Source organism: Diabrotica undecimpunctata, chromosome 7 (assembly GCF_040954645.1).
Source record: "Diabrotica undecimpunctata isolate CICGRU chromosome 7, icDiaUnde3, whole genome shotgun sequence".
Taxonomy (NCBI): Eukaryota; Metazoa; Arthropoda; class Insecta; order Coleoptera; family Chrysomelidae; genus Diabrotica; species Diabrotica undecimpunctata.
Genome location: NC_092809.1, coordinates 77,359,627 through 77,372,461, shown reverse-complemented (window position 1 = coordinate 77,372,461; position 12,835 = coordinate 77,359,627). Strand labels below are relative to the sequence as shown.

The window sequence follows — 12,835 nt, the reverse complement described above, 5'->3', positions numbered from 1 at the left end:
CTATTTTATATGGAGCTACACGATTAACAATTCCAAATCAAGAAAAGACAAATAACACTCCGAATTATATTATACAACTAATAGTCGAAAAATAAAGAGCAAGAGGTAGATAATCAGACAATTAAGATGAGCGCTACATGATGTACGCAATGCCACATTTGAACACTACATTAGTACATTGTCTAAAGAAGATCATTCACTATGGATAGCAACAAAACACTTAAAGAGACCTGATCAATACAACCCACCAATTAAGAAAGATGACGTTAGTTGAGGGAGATCAGACCAGGAAAAAATGTCAACATTTTCAGAATACCAGATAATAATAATCAAGCAATAGAACACTGAAAACTTTTGTTTTTAACTGTACGCCCGTGAATGACTTATTATTTTTTAAATAACACTTAATATTGCACTTTTTTATTGTATTTTTTTCATCTTTCAAGATAATTCTTATAGGAATATATTTATTTATAACATACGGTCTTATGGGAACAAGAGTTGCAGTAAAAGATTTTTCTAAATATAGAATGTAAACCATATTTCCAATATATTTGTGAAAAAGAACCAGTTTATAATATTCCGGACGACGTAATAAAACCTTATTTTAGACTATTGGTCGATGAATTGAAATCATTGTTCAAGAAACGAATTATTCATGTGCAGATGTTTTACTATAAAAACATGTAAAACCAAAATCTCGATTAAAAAAATTGCAACCAGTTACTCACGATGAAACTTAACCCCATTATTGATTTTACAAGTAATAAAATGGGTCGACAAAAGACCAGTTTTAATCCTTACAACATTTAAACATAATAGTTAATATCTTGGTTTAATCAGATGAAAAGAAAAATTATACACAAGTACTAAAACCACAAACTATTCTCGATTATAACTTGGTGAAAAAGAGTGTTGATTTTAGTGATTAAGTGGCTTCTTACCAAAGCCCAATACGCAAAATTCTGAAGTGGTACCGGAAAGTGGCAGTGGAATTAATATTTAATACCGCATTTAATACCGCAGTAGTAAATGCTTAGTTGCTAAATAATAGAAAACGTAAAAAAGCGACAACCTATCCTTGAGTTCAGACTGGAGTTCGCGAAGGCATTTGCAAATAAAGAAATGTTGTAACCCTCACGAACAGTTACACCCAAAAATACCATCTCAGGCAAAGCGATGTAGATAATACAAAGAGAAGAAAGTGTACAAGATGTAACAAAATTTTAAGAAGAAGCATGACTAGTAGAAAGGACGATAGAAAAGTAAAAAAAGTTAAAACATACTCTGAAGAATGTGATGGCAAAACTGGAATATGTCTAGTGTGCTTCAATGGAGCACATTAAAAAACAATTTTACTTATACAGGAACTATTATTGAGTAAAAACGTATTATACCTCAAGTGGCCTTATAGTATTGGAAGTCGTAAGTTGATAGTTTTAGTAGAACATTTTAATTGTTAATTACCTCCGTAAAAGTGAGTTATAGTATTTATAAAAAGATGGATGTAAATAATATGCCTTCGACATCTAAAAAAGCTAAATGTGAATATAAACGTAGATTGACCACTGCTGAATTACAATCATTGTTAGAAGCATCTGGCGAGGACGATGTAGATTAAATGAATGGTGGAAGTGACTCTGATTGACTCTGACGAAATATTTGCACAAAGTCGTTCAGAAAAATCGAGGATTGCGTTTGGGAAAGAAACAACACAAACAGAATTTAAGACTTTTCTCGGACTTATGTTCCATATGGGGACAATTAAGATGAACCGTCTGAATGACTACTAAAAAAGTATGGGTAACTTCTATAATAGTGTTGACTTGACTAGATAATTGCTCATAGCCCATATTAAGAAATAAGCGAATAGATAATCCTCACTTGTCAAAGAAACTGAAAAAACGTGAAGTGGTCTAAAAACTAAAAAGTCCCCTATTCAAACTGGTTTTTAATAAAAAATTTAATAATATGTTAAAGTTTTTTTAATATACCCTAAAACTAAAAGCGAAAAGAATCGATTGCAAGTTACAAAATACTTGTAGAGTCATACTGTTTGGACAAGTACAGTTGTTTAAATAATCGCTTTCTGTCATAAACAAATTGAATAAATTGTAAAATATTTTTTGATCTGCTTGATATTTAGCACACTTTAATAACTCATCAATTGCCATAATTGCCTGTCGTTAGGCCAAAAACAAAGTTATTAACATTATTTATAAATTACTACAAACATAATATCATAGAGTTTACGGTTTTTTGGAATTATATCAATTATTTATGTATTTAAATTTGGTATTTCTCTACATAAAAAACTTTTTATGGTCTACAACTATTATTTGAATTATTTTTCTTTAGAATGTATACAAAACGTTTTATAAGCAAAAAATTATTTTTTTTTGCCTTTTAAGATTGTTTAAAAAAACAAAGCAAAATCAACTGTACGTCTTTACGAATTTTTCATCAGCTACCCCTCATACTATTTAGAATTTAAATTTCTGTATAAGATTTTTTTAAATTATTTAGCGAGGTTCCGTGAACTACTTTCTTATGGCATGGTCAAAGTCAAATATTATTTTTTTATGTGATTAAGCCACAATTATTGGTCGTTATTGAGATGAAAATTACATTTTTAATTAACTAATATTTAACGTTTTGATTTCCACTATTATTTTACAATAGCTTTGTTTATTGTACTAATTATGTAAACATGTGTATACACATTTTGTACAGAAAAACGTTGTTTGAGAACGATTTCCGGAATGGAAATCAAAATTTCAAACATTATCACAATCACAACCAATAATAAAGGCCTTAATCCCATAAAACCATAATATTTATCTCAAACATCGATAGCTTCGACTAAACAGGTTGTAAATTAAAATTTATGTAAAATATTCCCCTACACGATTCTCTGGGCAAAAATATCTGGGCAAAAATATAATAGGTTAAATAAATATAACATCTAAACGAAGAAAAAAACCTGTTGAGACTGCAACTTGTGAGCAGGTAGTTTCAATGTCGTCATTCGAACTTGACCCAAACAACCGATCGATATTTAGGTATCTAAAATATTATTTTAAGGATTAATACCGGCAACATCTACTGGCTCTAAAATGATGCCAAATACAGTGATTTTACCGCTCGATGTTAAAACGTAGGTTTGATGTAAAAATTAAATATATAAAAAAAATCGGAATATTAAAAAACCGACAACAGTGCCAAGCCTACAAAGGTACCCTAAACGAACATACACAATTTATAAATAGAAAATGATAGCAATTCTTGGTGATGCTAAATTACTGCAACGTGAAAAGAGTTCTAAAGGATAGCGGGATGTATATATATATATATACATATATATATACATATATATATATATATACATATATATATATATATATATATATATATATATATATATACATAAATTGGCAGATGGTAATATGTTTGCGATTTTTCTGTCGGTGTTGAAGACAGTCTCTATTTTGTGTTTTCTCAGGACCCTGCTTATCTTCTCTGTTGTGCCTTTAATATACGGTAGAGTGGTTTTGGCAATCGGTTTTTCGTCTTCTTTTATTTCTTTTGTTGTTTTTTGTGGTCTTCGTGCCTTTTCGATTCTGTGTGTGGAAAAGCCGTTGTTTTTTAACGCTTTTGTAACTTTCTGCATTTCTTCTTTCTTGTGTTCTTCGTCTGTTAGTCGTTCAGATCTTATAGTCAGAGTTTTTATGACTGAATTCAATTGTGCAGGATGGTGGTGTGAATCTGCATGTAGGTATCTGTCAGTGTGAGTTGGTTTTCGATACACTGTATATCCAATGTTGCCGTTTTCTTTTTTTATTATTAAGACGTCTAGGAAAGGTAGTTGTTGATTACTTTCTAATTCCATCGTAAACTTGATCTTGGGATGGATACTGTTAATGTATTCTAGAAATGCAGTAAGCTTGTCTACTCCATGTGTCCATATGATGAAAGTGTCGTCCACATATCTAAGCCATAGTTTGGGTTTATATGCTGCTGTTCTTATTGCCCGTTCCTCTATGTCTTGCATAAAAAGATTTGCTATCACGGGAGATAGCGGTGAACCCATCGGTGCCCCTTCAACTTGTTTGTACCGTTGATCACCATATATAAAATATGTGTTGTTTAAGCAGTGCCTCGTCAAATTTAGGGTATCTTGCGGTACTGGGTATTTTCTGCTTATAATTTCCAAGGATTCATTGATGGGAACGTTGGTGAAAAGTGAAACAACATCGAAACTTACTAACAAGTGTCCCGGCCCAAGAGTAACATCTTTTATCCGCTCGATGAAGTGGCCTGCGTTCTTAACGTAGGAATCAGCTTCTTCTGCGTAAGGCTGTAGCTTTTCAGCCAGGAACCTTGCCAGTAGTTGTAACGGTGATCCGATGGAGCTCACTATTGGTCGTAGTGGTAATCCATCCTTGTGAACTTTTGGTAGACCGTACAGTTTTGGACATCTCGATGATTTTTCCCGTGGAATAAGTTGAAAATGATGTTCTTTATTAATATTGGATGTTTGTATTTTTGCTTTTGTTGTTTTTTCTAGATATGTTGTCGGGTCAGTCGATATCTTCTCGTATGATGGATCGTCTAGAGTATCTTTCATCTTTTGGTCGTAGTCTGTGACATTCATAACCACCGTAGCATTGCCTTTATCAGCTGGAAGTACAATGATTTCTTTATTTTTGCGCAATGAATTTAATGCCTCTTTTTCCTCGTGTGTTAAGTTTCGTTTTGGCGGTTTAGCTGTTCGTAATATGCGTGACACGTCTTGGCGTATAGTCTCGGCCGTGTCGGATGGTATATTGGTTATTGAACTTTCCACTTCGCATATAATATTTTCAATCGGTATGCGTGCAGGAGCTACTGCGAAATTAAAACCTTTCGAAAGAACACTCTTTGTGGCTTCATCTAGTGTGGAGTTCGAAAAATTATAAACCAGTTTACAGGTATCTTGTTGTGGCGTTTCTCTCGGTTGTTGTTCTAATGATAGTCTCTCGAACTTCTTAATTTGTTTTGTTTTTGTTAAGTCGGCGTTTGTCTCTGCTCGAAAGTTGCTGAGCGTATCTAATATGTTCCATAGTACCGGATGTAATGTGTTGCCAAGAATCAGGTGAAGTTTTAATAATCTCGAGTTTATCTGATCGATTTCTCGTCTGGTGCCATGGATAGATTCTCTAATCAGTGCTAAACTAGCCCGTCTTAAGATGTTTTTGGTTTTCTGGTTCTTTTTGTGAAAACTTAGTTTCATGCTTTTAGGAATTACCTTTTCGTCCCTACACCGTTCTAAAGAAACGTCGTCAAAATGGTTTTTATCAAAACCAACAACATTTAACGCGGAGTCAAACCAGGAATACCATTGATATAACATACAGCTCCCGCGGAAATATCAAAACTAACATATATATATATATATATATATATATATATATATATATATATATATATCCTCTAAAATAACAGCTGATCTGGTAGATGAAAAAGGGGGGTTGAGGTTAATTGGGTATACAACTGATTGAAAGCCAAGTGTACTCTGTTCAACAGTTCATTATATTTCGCCAATTTTCGCCAATTAACCTCAACCCCCTTTTATATATATATATATATATATATATATATATATATATATATATATATATATATATATATATATATATATATATATATACATATATATATATATATATATATATATATATATATATATATATATATATATATATATATATATAATTATATATATAGTAAACTCTTAAATATTGGGGAAATCTGCAAGAAAGACTCTAATGTGTATCAATTGTTTCGCCGAACGTTTTCGCCAAAGAGAATTCATTTGGCTTCTTCAGGGCTGAAAGAGAATAAATTATAATTAGCTACCATATATTATCTATTAAAACATTATTGATCTTACCGTAACTTAGAATTGTAGAGTTAGAATATTAAAAAACTTAGCTAGTAACATAGTGGTGTTTTTTGTTACTATGTGCAAAAAAAGTTTTTTTTTGTAAGGTTTGAAATGTATGGTAGCTTTGAACTTGACACGTAAAGGCTTACCCAAGGTTAATCGAAAAACCCAATGTAACTACATTTAAAAGGAGGTAATTCTTTGAATTGTCGGCAATAAATAAATTTTTGATTTTTAGATAGTTTAAAAGTGAGGTTCTGTTTTAGCCAGAACGCAAGCGCTGACAACTTCATTGTTCTTATGAATCTTTATGTCGTTAAGGTTCATTGATAAAAAACGAATGAATTTAAATCCCAGTATAGGGAAATATTATTTTGATTTACTTGATTTAATTATATTATATTGTTCATGTATTATTGCATCTTATTGAGATGTATCTAAGAAAAGCAAGGGAATGTTATATATTTTTTTGTGTTAATGAAAATTAATTATAAAGGTATGTTAGTTGTTAATGGATATATCAGTCAAGTTAGTTATCTGTGATATAGTATTGTTCTTGGTATCTGATTTAAGTAACAAGTGGTATATATCGCTTAGATTCTTGATGTCACTCTTAACATTAATGGAGAAATCGTTAAGGAAAATATAAGACATTTCAATGAACTCTCTTTTAGATTTATTGTTCTCACGGTGGAGAATTGTGGTGTTAGTATAGTCCATGAGATGACCAGTGGAATGGACATGTTTGGCTAATGCACAACGGTCAGGGTGAAGTCGAGAATCACTTTTGTGTAGTGTAATACGTGATTTCAATAATTGAGATGTTTGACCGATGTAGGAATTGTTGCAAGAGAGACATGGAATGTTGTAGACAATATTACTAAGCCTATCTATGGGAGTCTTATCTTTTATCTTAGAATAAAGATTATTAATTGTTAGGGCTGATCTACAAGCCACATTAAGTTTAATGTTGTTATTATTATTGCCAAAGCTATTTTCAACACTTTTCAGAATCCTTGTTAACCCCGGAGTGATATCTCTAAAATATGGTAGTGAAAAATATTTGTTTATAGGAGTATTCGAGACTGGGTTCCCACTTAAGACATCAGGATCAGCATTGTTAGTCGCGAAGGAAGGTGTAATATCTTCGTCATGGATAGTATTAAACAAAATCTTATTAACTAATGGTGTTGGATAAGCGTTTGAAATAAAAAGTTTCTGTAGGATTTGTAGGTTTTTTATATGAAATGAAGGATCTGATAGTTTTGTTACTCTATTTTTCATCTGTTTGATTAAGTTGACTTTGGTAGAATTGTTATGGTATGAGTTGTAGTTAAGGTATCTACCAGAATGGGTCGGTTTTTGATACCAATCTATTTTGATGTTGTTGGTTTCCCTGATCATCCTTATGTCGAGAAAGGGGACGGACCAATTACCATCTTCCCTCTCTATAGTGAACTGGATGTAGGGGTCATAACCATTAAAACTATCTAATAGTTCATCTACCTTGTCATTGGGTATAGCCAAAATGATATCATCAACATATTTTTTAATAAATGGAATATTAAAGAATAGTAAAGGAATGACTGAGTCTAATACATAATCCATAACGTAAGTTGCAATGATAGGAGAAATCTTAGCTCCCATAGGGGTACCGAAAGTTTGTTGATAGAATTTATCATTAAATGAGAAGTAAGTGTTGTTAAATAGAAATTCGACCCTTCTCATTTAATGATAAATTCTATCAACAAACTTTCGGTACCCCTATGGGAGCTAAGATTTCTCCTATCATTGCAACTTACGTTATGGATTATGTATTAGACTCAGTCATTCCTTTACTATCCTTTAATATTCCATTTATTAAAAAATATGTTGATGATATCATTTTGGCTATACCCAATGACAAGGTAGATGAACTATTAGATAGTTTTAATGGTTATGACCCCTACATCCAGTTCACTATAGAGAGGGAAGATGGTAATTGGTCCGTCCCCTTTCTCGACATAAGGATGATCAGGGAAACCAACAACATCAAAATAGATTGGTATCAAAAACCGACCCATTCTGGTAGATACCTTAACTACAACTCATACCATAACAATTCTACCAAAGTCAACTTAATCAAACAGATGAAAAATAGAGTAACAAAACTATCAGATCCTTCATTTCATACAAAAAACCTACAAATCCTACAGAAACTTTTTATTTCAAACATTTATCCAACACCATTAGTTAATAAGATTTTGTTTAATACTATCCATGACGAAGATATTACACCTTCCTTCGCGACTAACAATGCTGATCCTGATGTCTTAAGTGGGAACCCAGTCTCGAATACTCAAATAAACAAATATTTTTCACTACCATATTTCAGAGATATCACTCCGGGGTTAACAAGGATTCTGAAAAGTGTTGAAAATAGCTTTGGCAATAATAACAACAACATTAAACTTAATGTGGCTTGTAGATCAGCCCTAACAATTAATAATCTTTATTCTAAGATAAAAGATAAGACTCCCATAGATAGGCTTAGTAATATTGTGTACAACATTCCATGTCTCTCTTGCAACAATTCCTCATCGGTCAAACATCTCAATTATTGAAATCACGTATTACACTACACAAAAGTGATTCTCGACTTCACCCTGACCGTTGTGCATTAGCCAAACATGTCCATTCCACTGGTCATCTCATGGACTATACTAACACCACAATTCTCCACCGTGAGAACAATAAATCTAAAAGAGAGTTCATTGAAATGTCTTATATTTTCCTTAACGATTTCTCCATTAATGTTAAGAGTGACATCAAGAATCTAAGCGATATATACCACTTGTTACTTAAATCAGATACCAAGAACAATACTATATCACAGATAACTAACTTGACTGATATATCCATTAACAACTAACATACCTTTATAATTAATTTTCATTAACACAAAAAAATATATAACATTCCCTTGCTTTTCTTAGATACATCTCAATAAGATGCAATAATACATGAACAATATAATATAATTAAATCAAGTAAATCAAAATAATATTTCCCTATAATGGGATTTAAATTCATTCGTTTTTTACCAATGAACCTTAACGACATAAAGATTCATAAGAACAATGAAGTTGTCAGCGCTTGCGTTCTGGCTAAAACAGAACCTCACTTTTAAACTATCTAAAAATCAAAAATTTAGTTATTGCCGACAATTCAAAGAATTACCTCCTTTTAAATGTAGTTACATTGGGTTTTTCGATTAACCTTGGGTAAGCCTTTACGTGTCAAGTTCAAAGCTACCATACATTTCAAACCTTACAAAAAAAAACTTTTTTTGCACATAGTAACAAAAAACAGTTGACACGGTTGAAATGGACTACCTAAGAAGAGCTTGCCGTATATCAAGAGTAGAACGTATACCTAATTCTGAAATTAGAAGAAAAACAGATAGAGTACATACAACTTCTGAAAGAATAGAAACTAGACAGTTAATATGGTATGGACACGTACAGAGGATGGACGACAACAGATGGCCAAAAAGAGCTATGGAATACAATCCAAGTAATAGAAGGAAACGAGGAAGACCAGCCAAGTCTTGGATACAAGGTGTTATGGAAACCATGAAAGATAGAGCAATTGATGAAGACACCTGGAGAGATAGAGGAAGATGGCGATCGAAATGCGGGAAGCGGCAGAAGCTGTAGGATCCCCGCTTATATATATATATAACAAAAAACACCACTATGTTACTAGCTAAGTTTTTTAATATTCTAACTCTACAATTCTAAGTTACGGTAAGATCAATAATGTTTTAATAGATAATATATGGTAGCTAATTATAATTTATTCTCTTTCAGCCCTGAAGAAGCCAAATGAATTCTCTTTGGCGAAAACGTTCGGCGAAACAATTGATACACATTAGAGTCTTTCTTGCAGAATTCCCCAATATTTAAGAGTTTACTATTTAACTAATCTGCAAAGATTAAATTTCTTTTCTTTTTAGAGGAACATGGGGTTCTATAACAACATACGGGTTAATTATGGTGCTGAGGCGTTGAGGTTGCTCAAGGATTACCAAAAAACTAATGTCAGACTAGCAAAAGAAAGGAATCGGAGACTTTTTTTATTGTCATGTCGTTCTAAAGGTATAACACCAAAACACATTGTTCATGCCACCTCCTCTGTTCAAAACTATATTCACAGAAATGGTTTCTGGCAATTGCAGGGATGTCAACAAATTATCAGGTTAGATAGCAAACTTTTAAATGTTGAGATTGCAACCAATCATAGAGTTCTCAAACAGTTAGAAAAATCACTCACTGAACAAAAAACCGAAATCATTAGATCAACCTCGGAATATGATTGGATGCAATTTTCACATATTCAATCTATTAGATATAATAAAATATTTTATTCAATTAAATCAGATAATATCAAAAAAATTAACTCACTATATCAGTCCTGTTGTAAATCTGTTCTTAAAACTGATCCAAAATGGATTAAAAATTTATCTACCACAACTATTCCTGATGATATTTTAGGTTTCTTGGCATTAGGAAATAAATTTAGCATCGAACCTAAGTTAGGAAAAGATTTTCAAGTAAAAACACTTTTAGCAGACTTAGAATACATAATTTCTTCATTGCCATCTGAATTAGAACAAAACTTAATCCGATCAAGAACCACTAACATTATCACTAATCACATTTTGAATACTTCTAAATCATCTAATACTTTTTTTCATAATTATATACTAAAACTAAAAAATTTCTTAAATATAATCCTGAGCTCTTAGTGACAAAAGCAGACAAAGGTAATGTTACAGTCATCTTAGAAAGAACTCACTACTTACAACTGTGTTCTTCTCTTATAGATAATGATAGATCTTATGTTTCACTTACATCCAATCCCACTTCTTCTCTGCAAAGGAAATGCAATACATTAATCGCATCCTTAGCCTCTTCCAATGAGATTGACCGTAACACAAAGAAAAAACTAACAACATATAATGGGAACATTGCAAAGTTTTATGCTCTGCCAAAAATCCACAAACCAACACTATCGGTTCTTCCCATAGTAGCTTCCATTGGAACACCCACTGAAAATATCTCAGCTTTTGTTACAGACATACTTACTAATGCATATAATTATGAAAGTCAATATTACATTAAAGATTCATTTGAGATGGTAAATAAATATAATGGCTACATACTACCATCAAATTATGTCCTCGTTAGCCTTGACGTTGTATCCTTATTCAGCAATGTTCATCTAGGAATATGTTTGACATCAATAGAGATCAACTGGGACCGTATTAGAGATTGTTGTTCCATGTCTTACGACAGATTCATCAGCATCGTCGAATTTCTATTTAACAACACTTACTTCTCATTTAATGATAAATTCTATCAACAAACTTTCGGTACCCCTATGGGAGCTAAGATTTCTCCTATCATTGCAACTTACGTTATGGATTATGTATTAGACTCAGTCATTCCTTTACTATCCTTTAATATTCCATTTATTAAAAAATATGTTGATGATATCATTTTGGCTATACCCAATGACAAGGTAGATGAACTATTAGATAGTTTTAATGGTTATGACCCCTACATCCAGTTCACTATAGAGAGGGAAGATGGTAATTGGTCCGTCCCCTTTCTCGACATAAGGATGATCAGGGAAACCAACAACATCAAAATAGATTGGTATCAAAAACCGACCCATTCTGGTAGATACCTTAACTACAACTCATACCATAACAATTCTACCAAAGTCAACTTAATCAAACAGATGAAAAATAGAGTAACAAAACTATCAGATCCTTCATTTCATACAAAAAACCTACAAATCCTACAGAAACTTTTTATTTCAAACGCTTATCCAACACCATTAGTTAATAAGATTTTGTTTAATACTATCCATGACGAAGATATTACACCTTCCTTCGCGACTAACAATGCTGATCCTGATGTCTTAAGTGGGAACCCAGTCTCGAATACTCCTATAAACAAATATTTTTCACTACCATATTTCAGAGATATCACTCCGGGGTTAACAAGGATTCTGAAAAGTGTTGAAAATAGCTTTGGCAATAATAATAACAACATTAAACTTAATGTGGCTTGTAGATCAGCCCTAACAATTAATAATCTTTATTCTAAGATAAAAGATAAGACTCCCATAGATAGGCTTAGTAATATTGTCTACAACATTCCATGTCTCTCTTGCAACAATTCCTACATCGGTCAAACATCTCAATTATTGAAATCACGTATTACACTACACAAAAGTGATTCTCGACTTCACCCTGACCGTTGTGCATTAGCCAAACATGTCCATTCCACTGGTCATCTCATGGACTATACTAACACCACAATTCTCCACCGTGAGAACAATAAATCTAAAAGAGAGTTCATTGAAATGTCTTATATTTTCCTTAACGATTTCTCCATTAATGTTAAGAGTGACATCAAGAATCTAAGCGATATATACCACTTGTTACTTAAATCAGATACCAAGAACAATACTATATCACAGATAACTAACTTGACTGATATATCCATTAACAACTAACATACCTTTATAATTAATTTTCATTAACACAAAAAAATATATAACATTCCCTTGCTTTTCTTAGATACATCTCAATAAGATGCAATAATACATGAACAATATAATATAATTAAATCAAGTAAATCAAAATAATATTTCCCTATACTGGGATTTAAATTCATTCGTTTTTTACCAATGAACCTTAACGACATAAAGATTCATAAGAACAATGAAGTTGTCAGCGCTTGCGTTCTGGCTAAAACAGAACCTCACTTTTAAACTATCTAAAAATCAAAAATTTAGTTATTGCCGACAATTCAAAGAATTACCTCCTTTTAAATGTAGTTACATTGGGTTTTT

At 32.1% G+C, this 12,835-nt stretch overlaps 1 protein-coding gene across 3 annotated transcripts in view; it reads right to left on the bottom strand.

Moving 5' to 3' along the window:
* The window catches only part of LOC140445510 (histone acetyltransferase KAT2A-like), a 65,311-nt gene that overhangs the window by 43,153 nt on the left and 9,323 nt on the right, over nt 1-12,835 (bottom strand). The window lies entirely within an intron of this gene.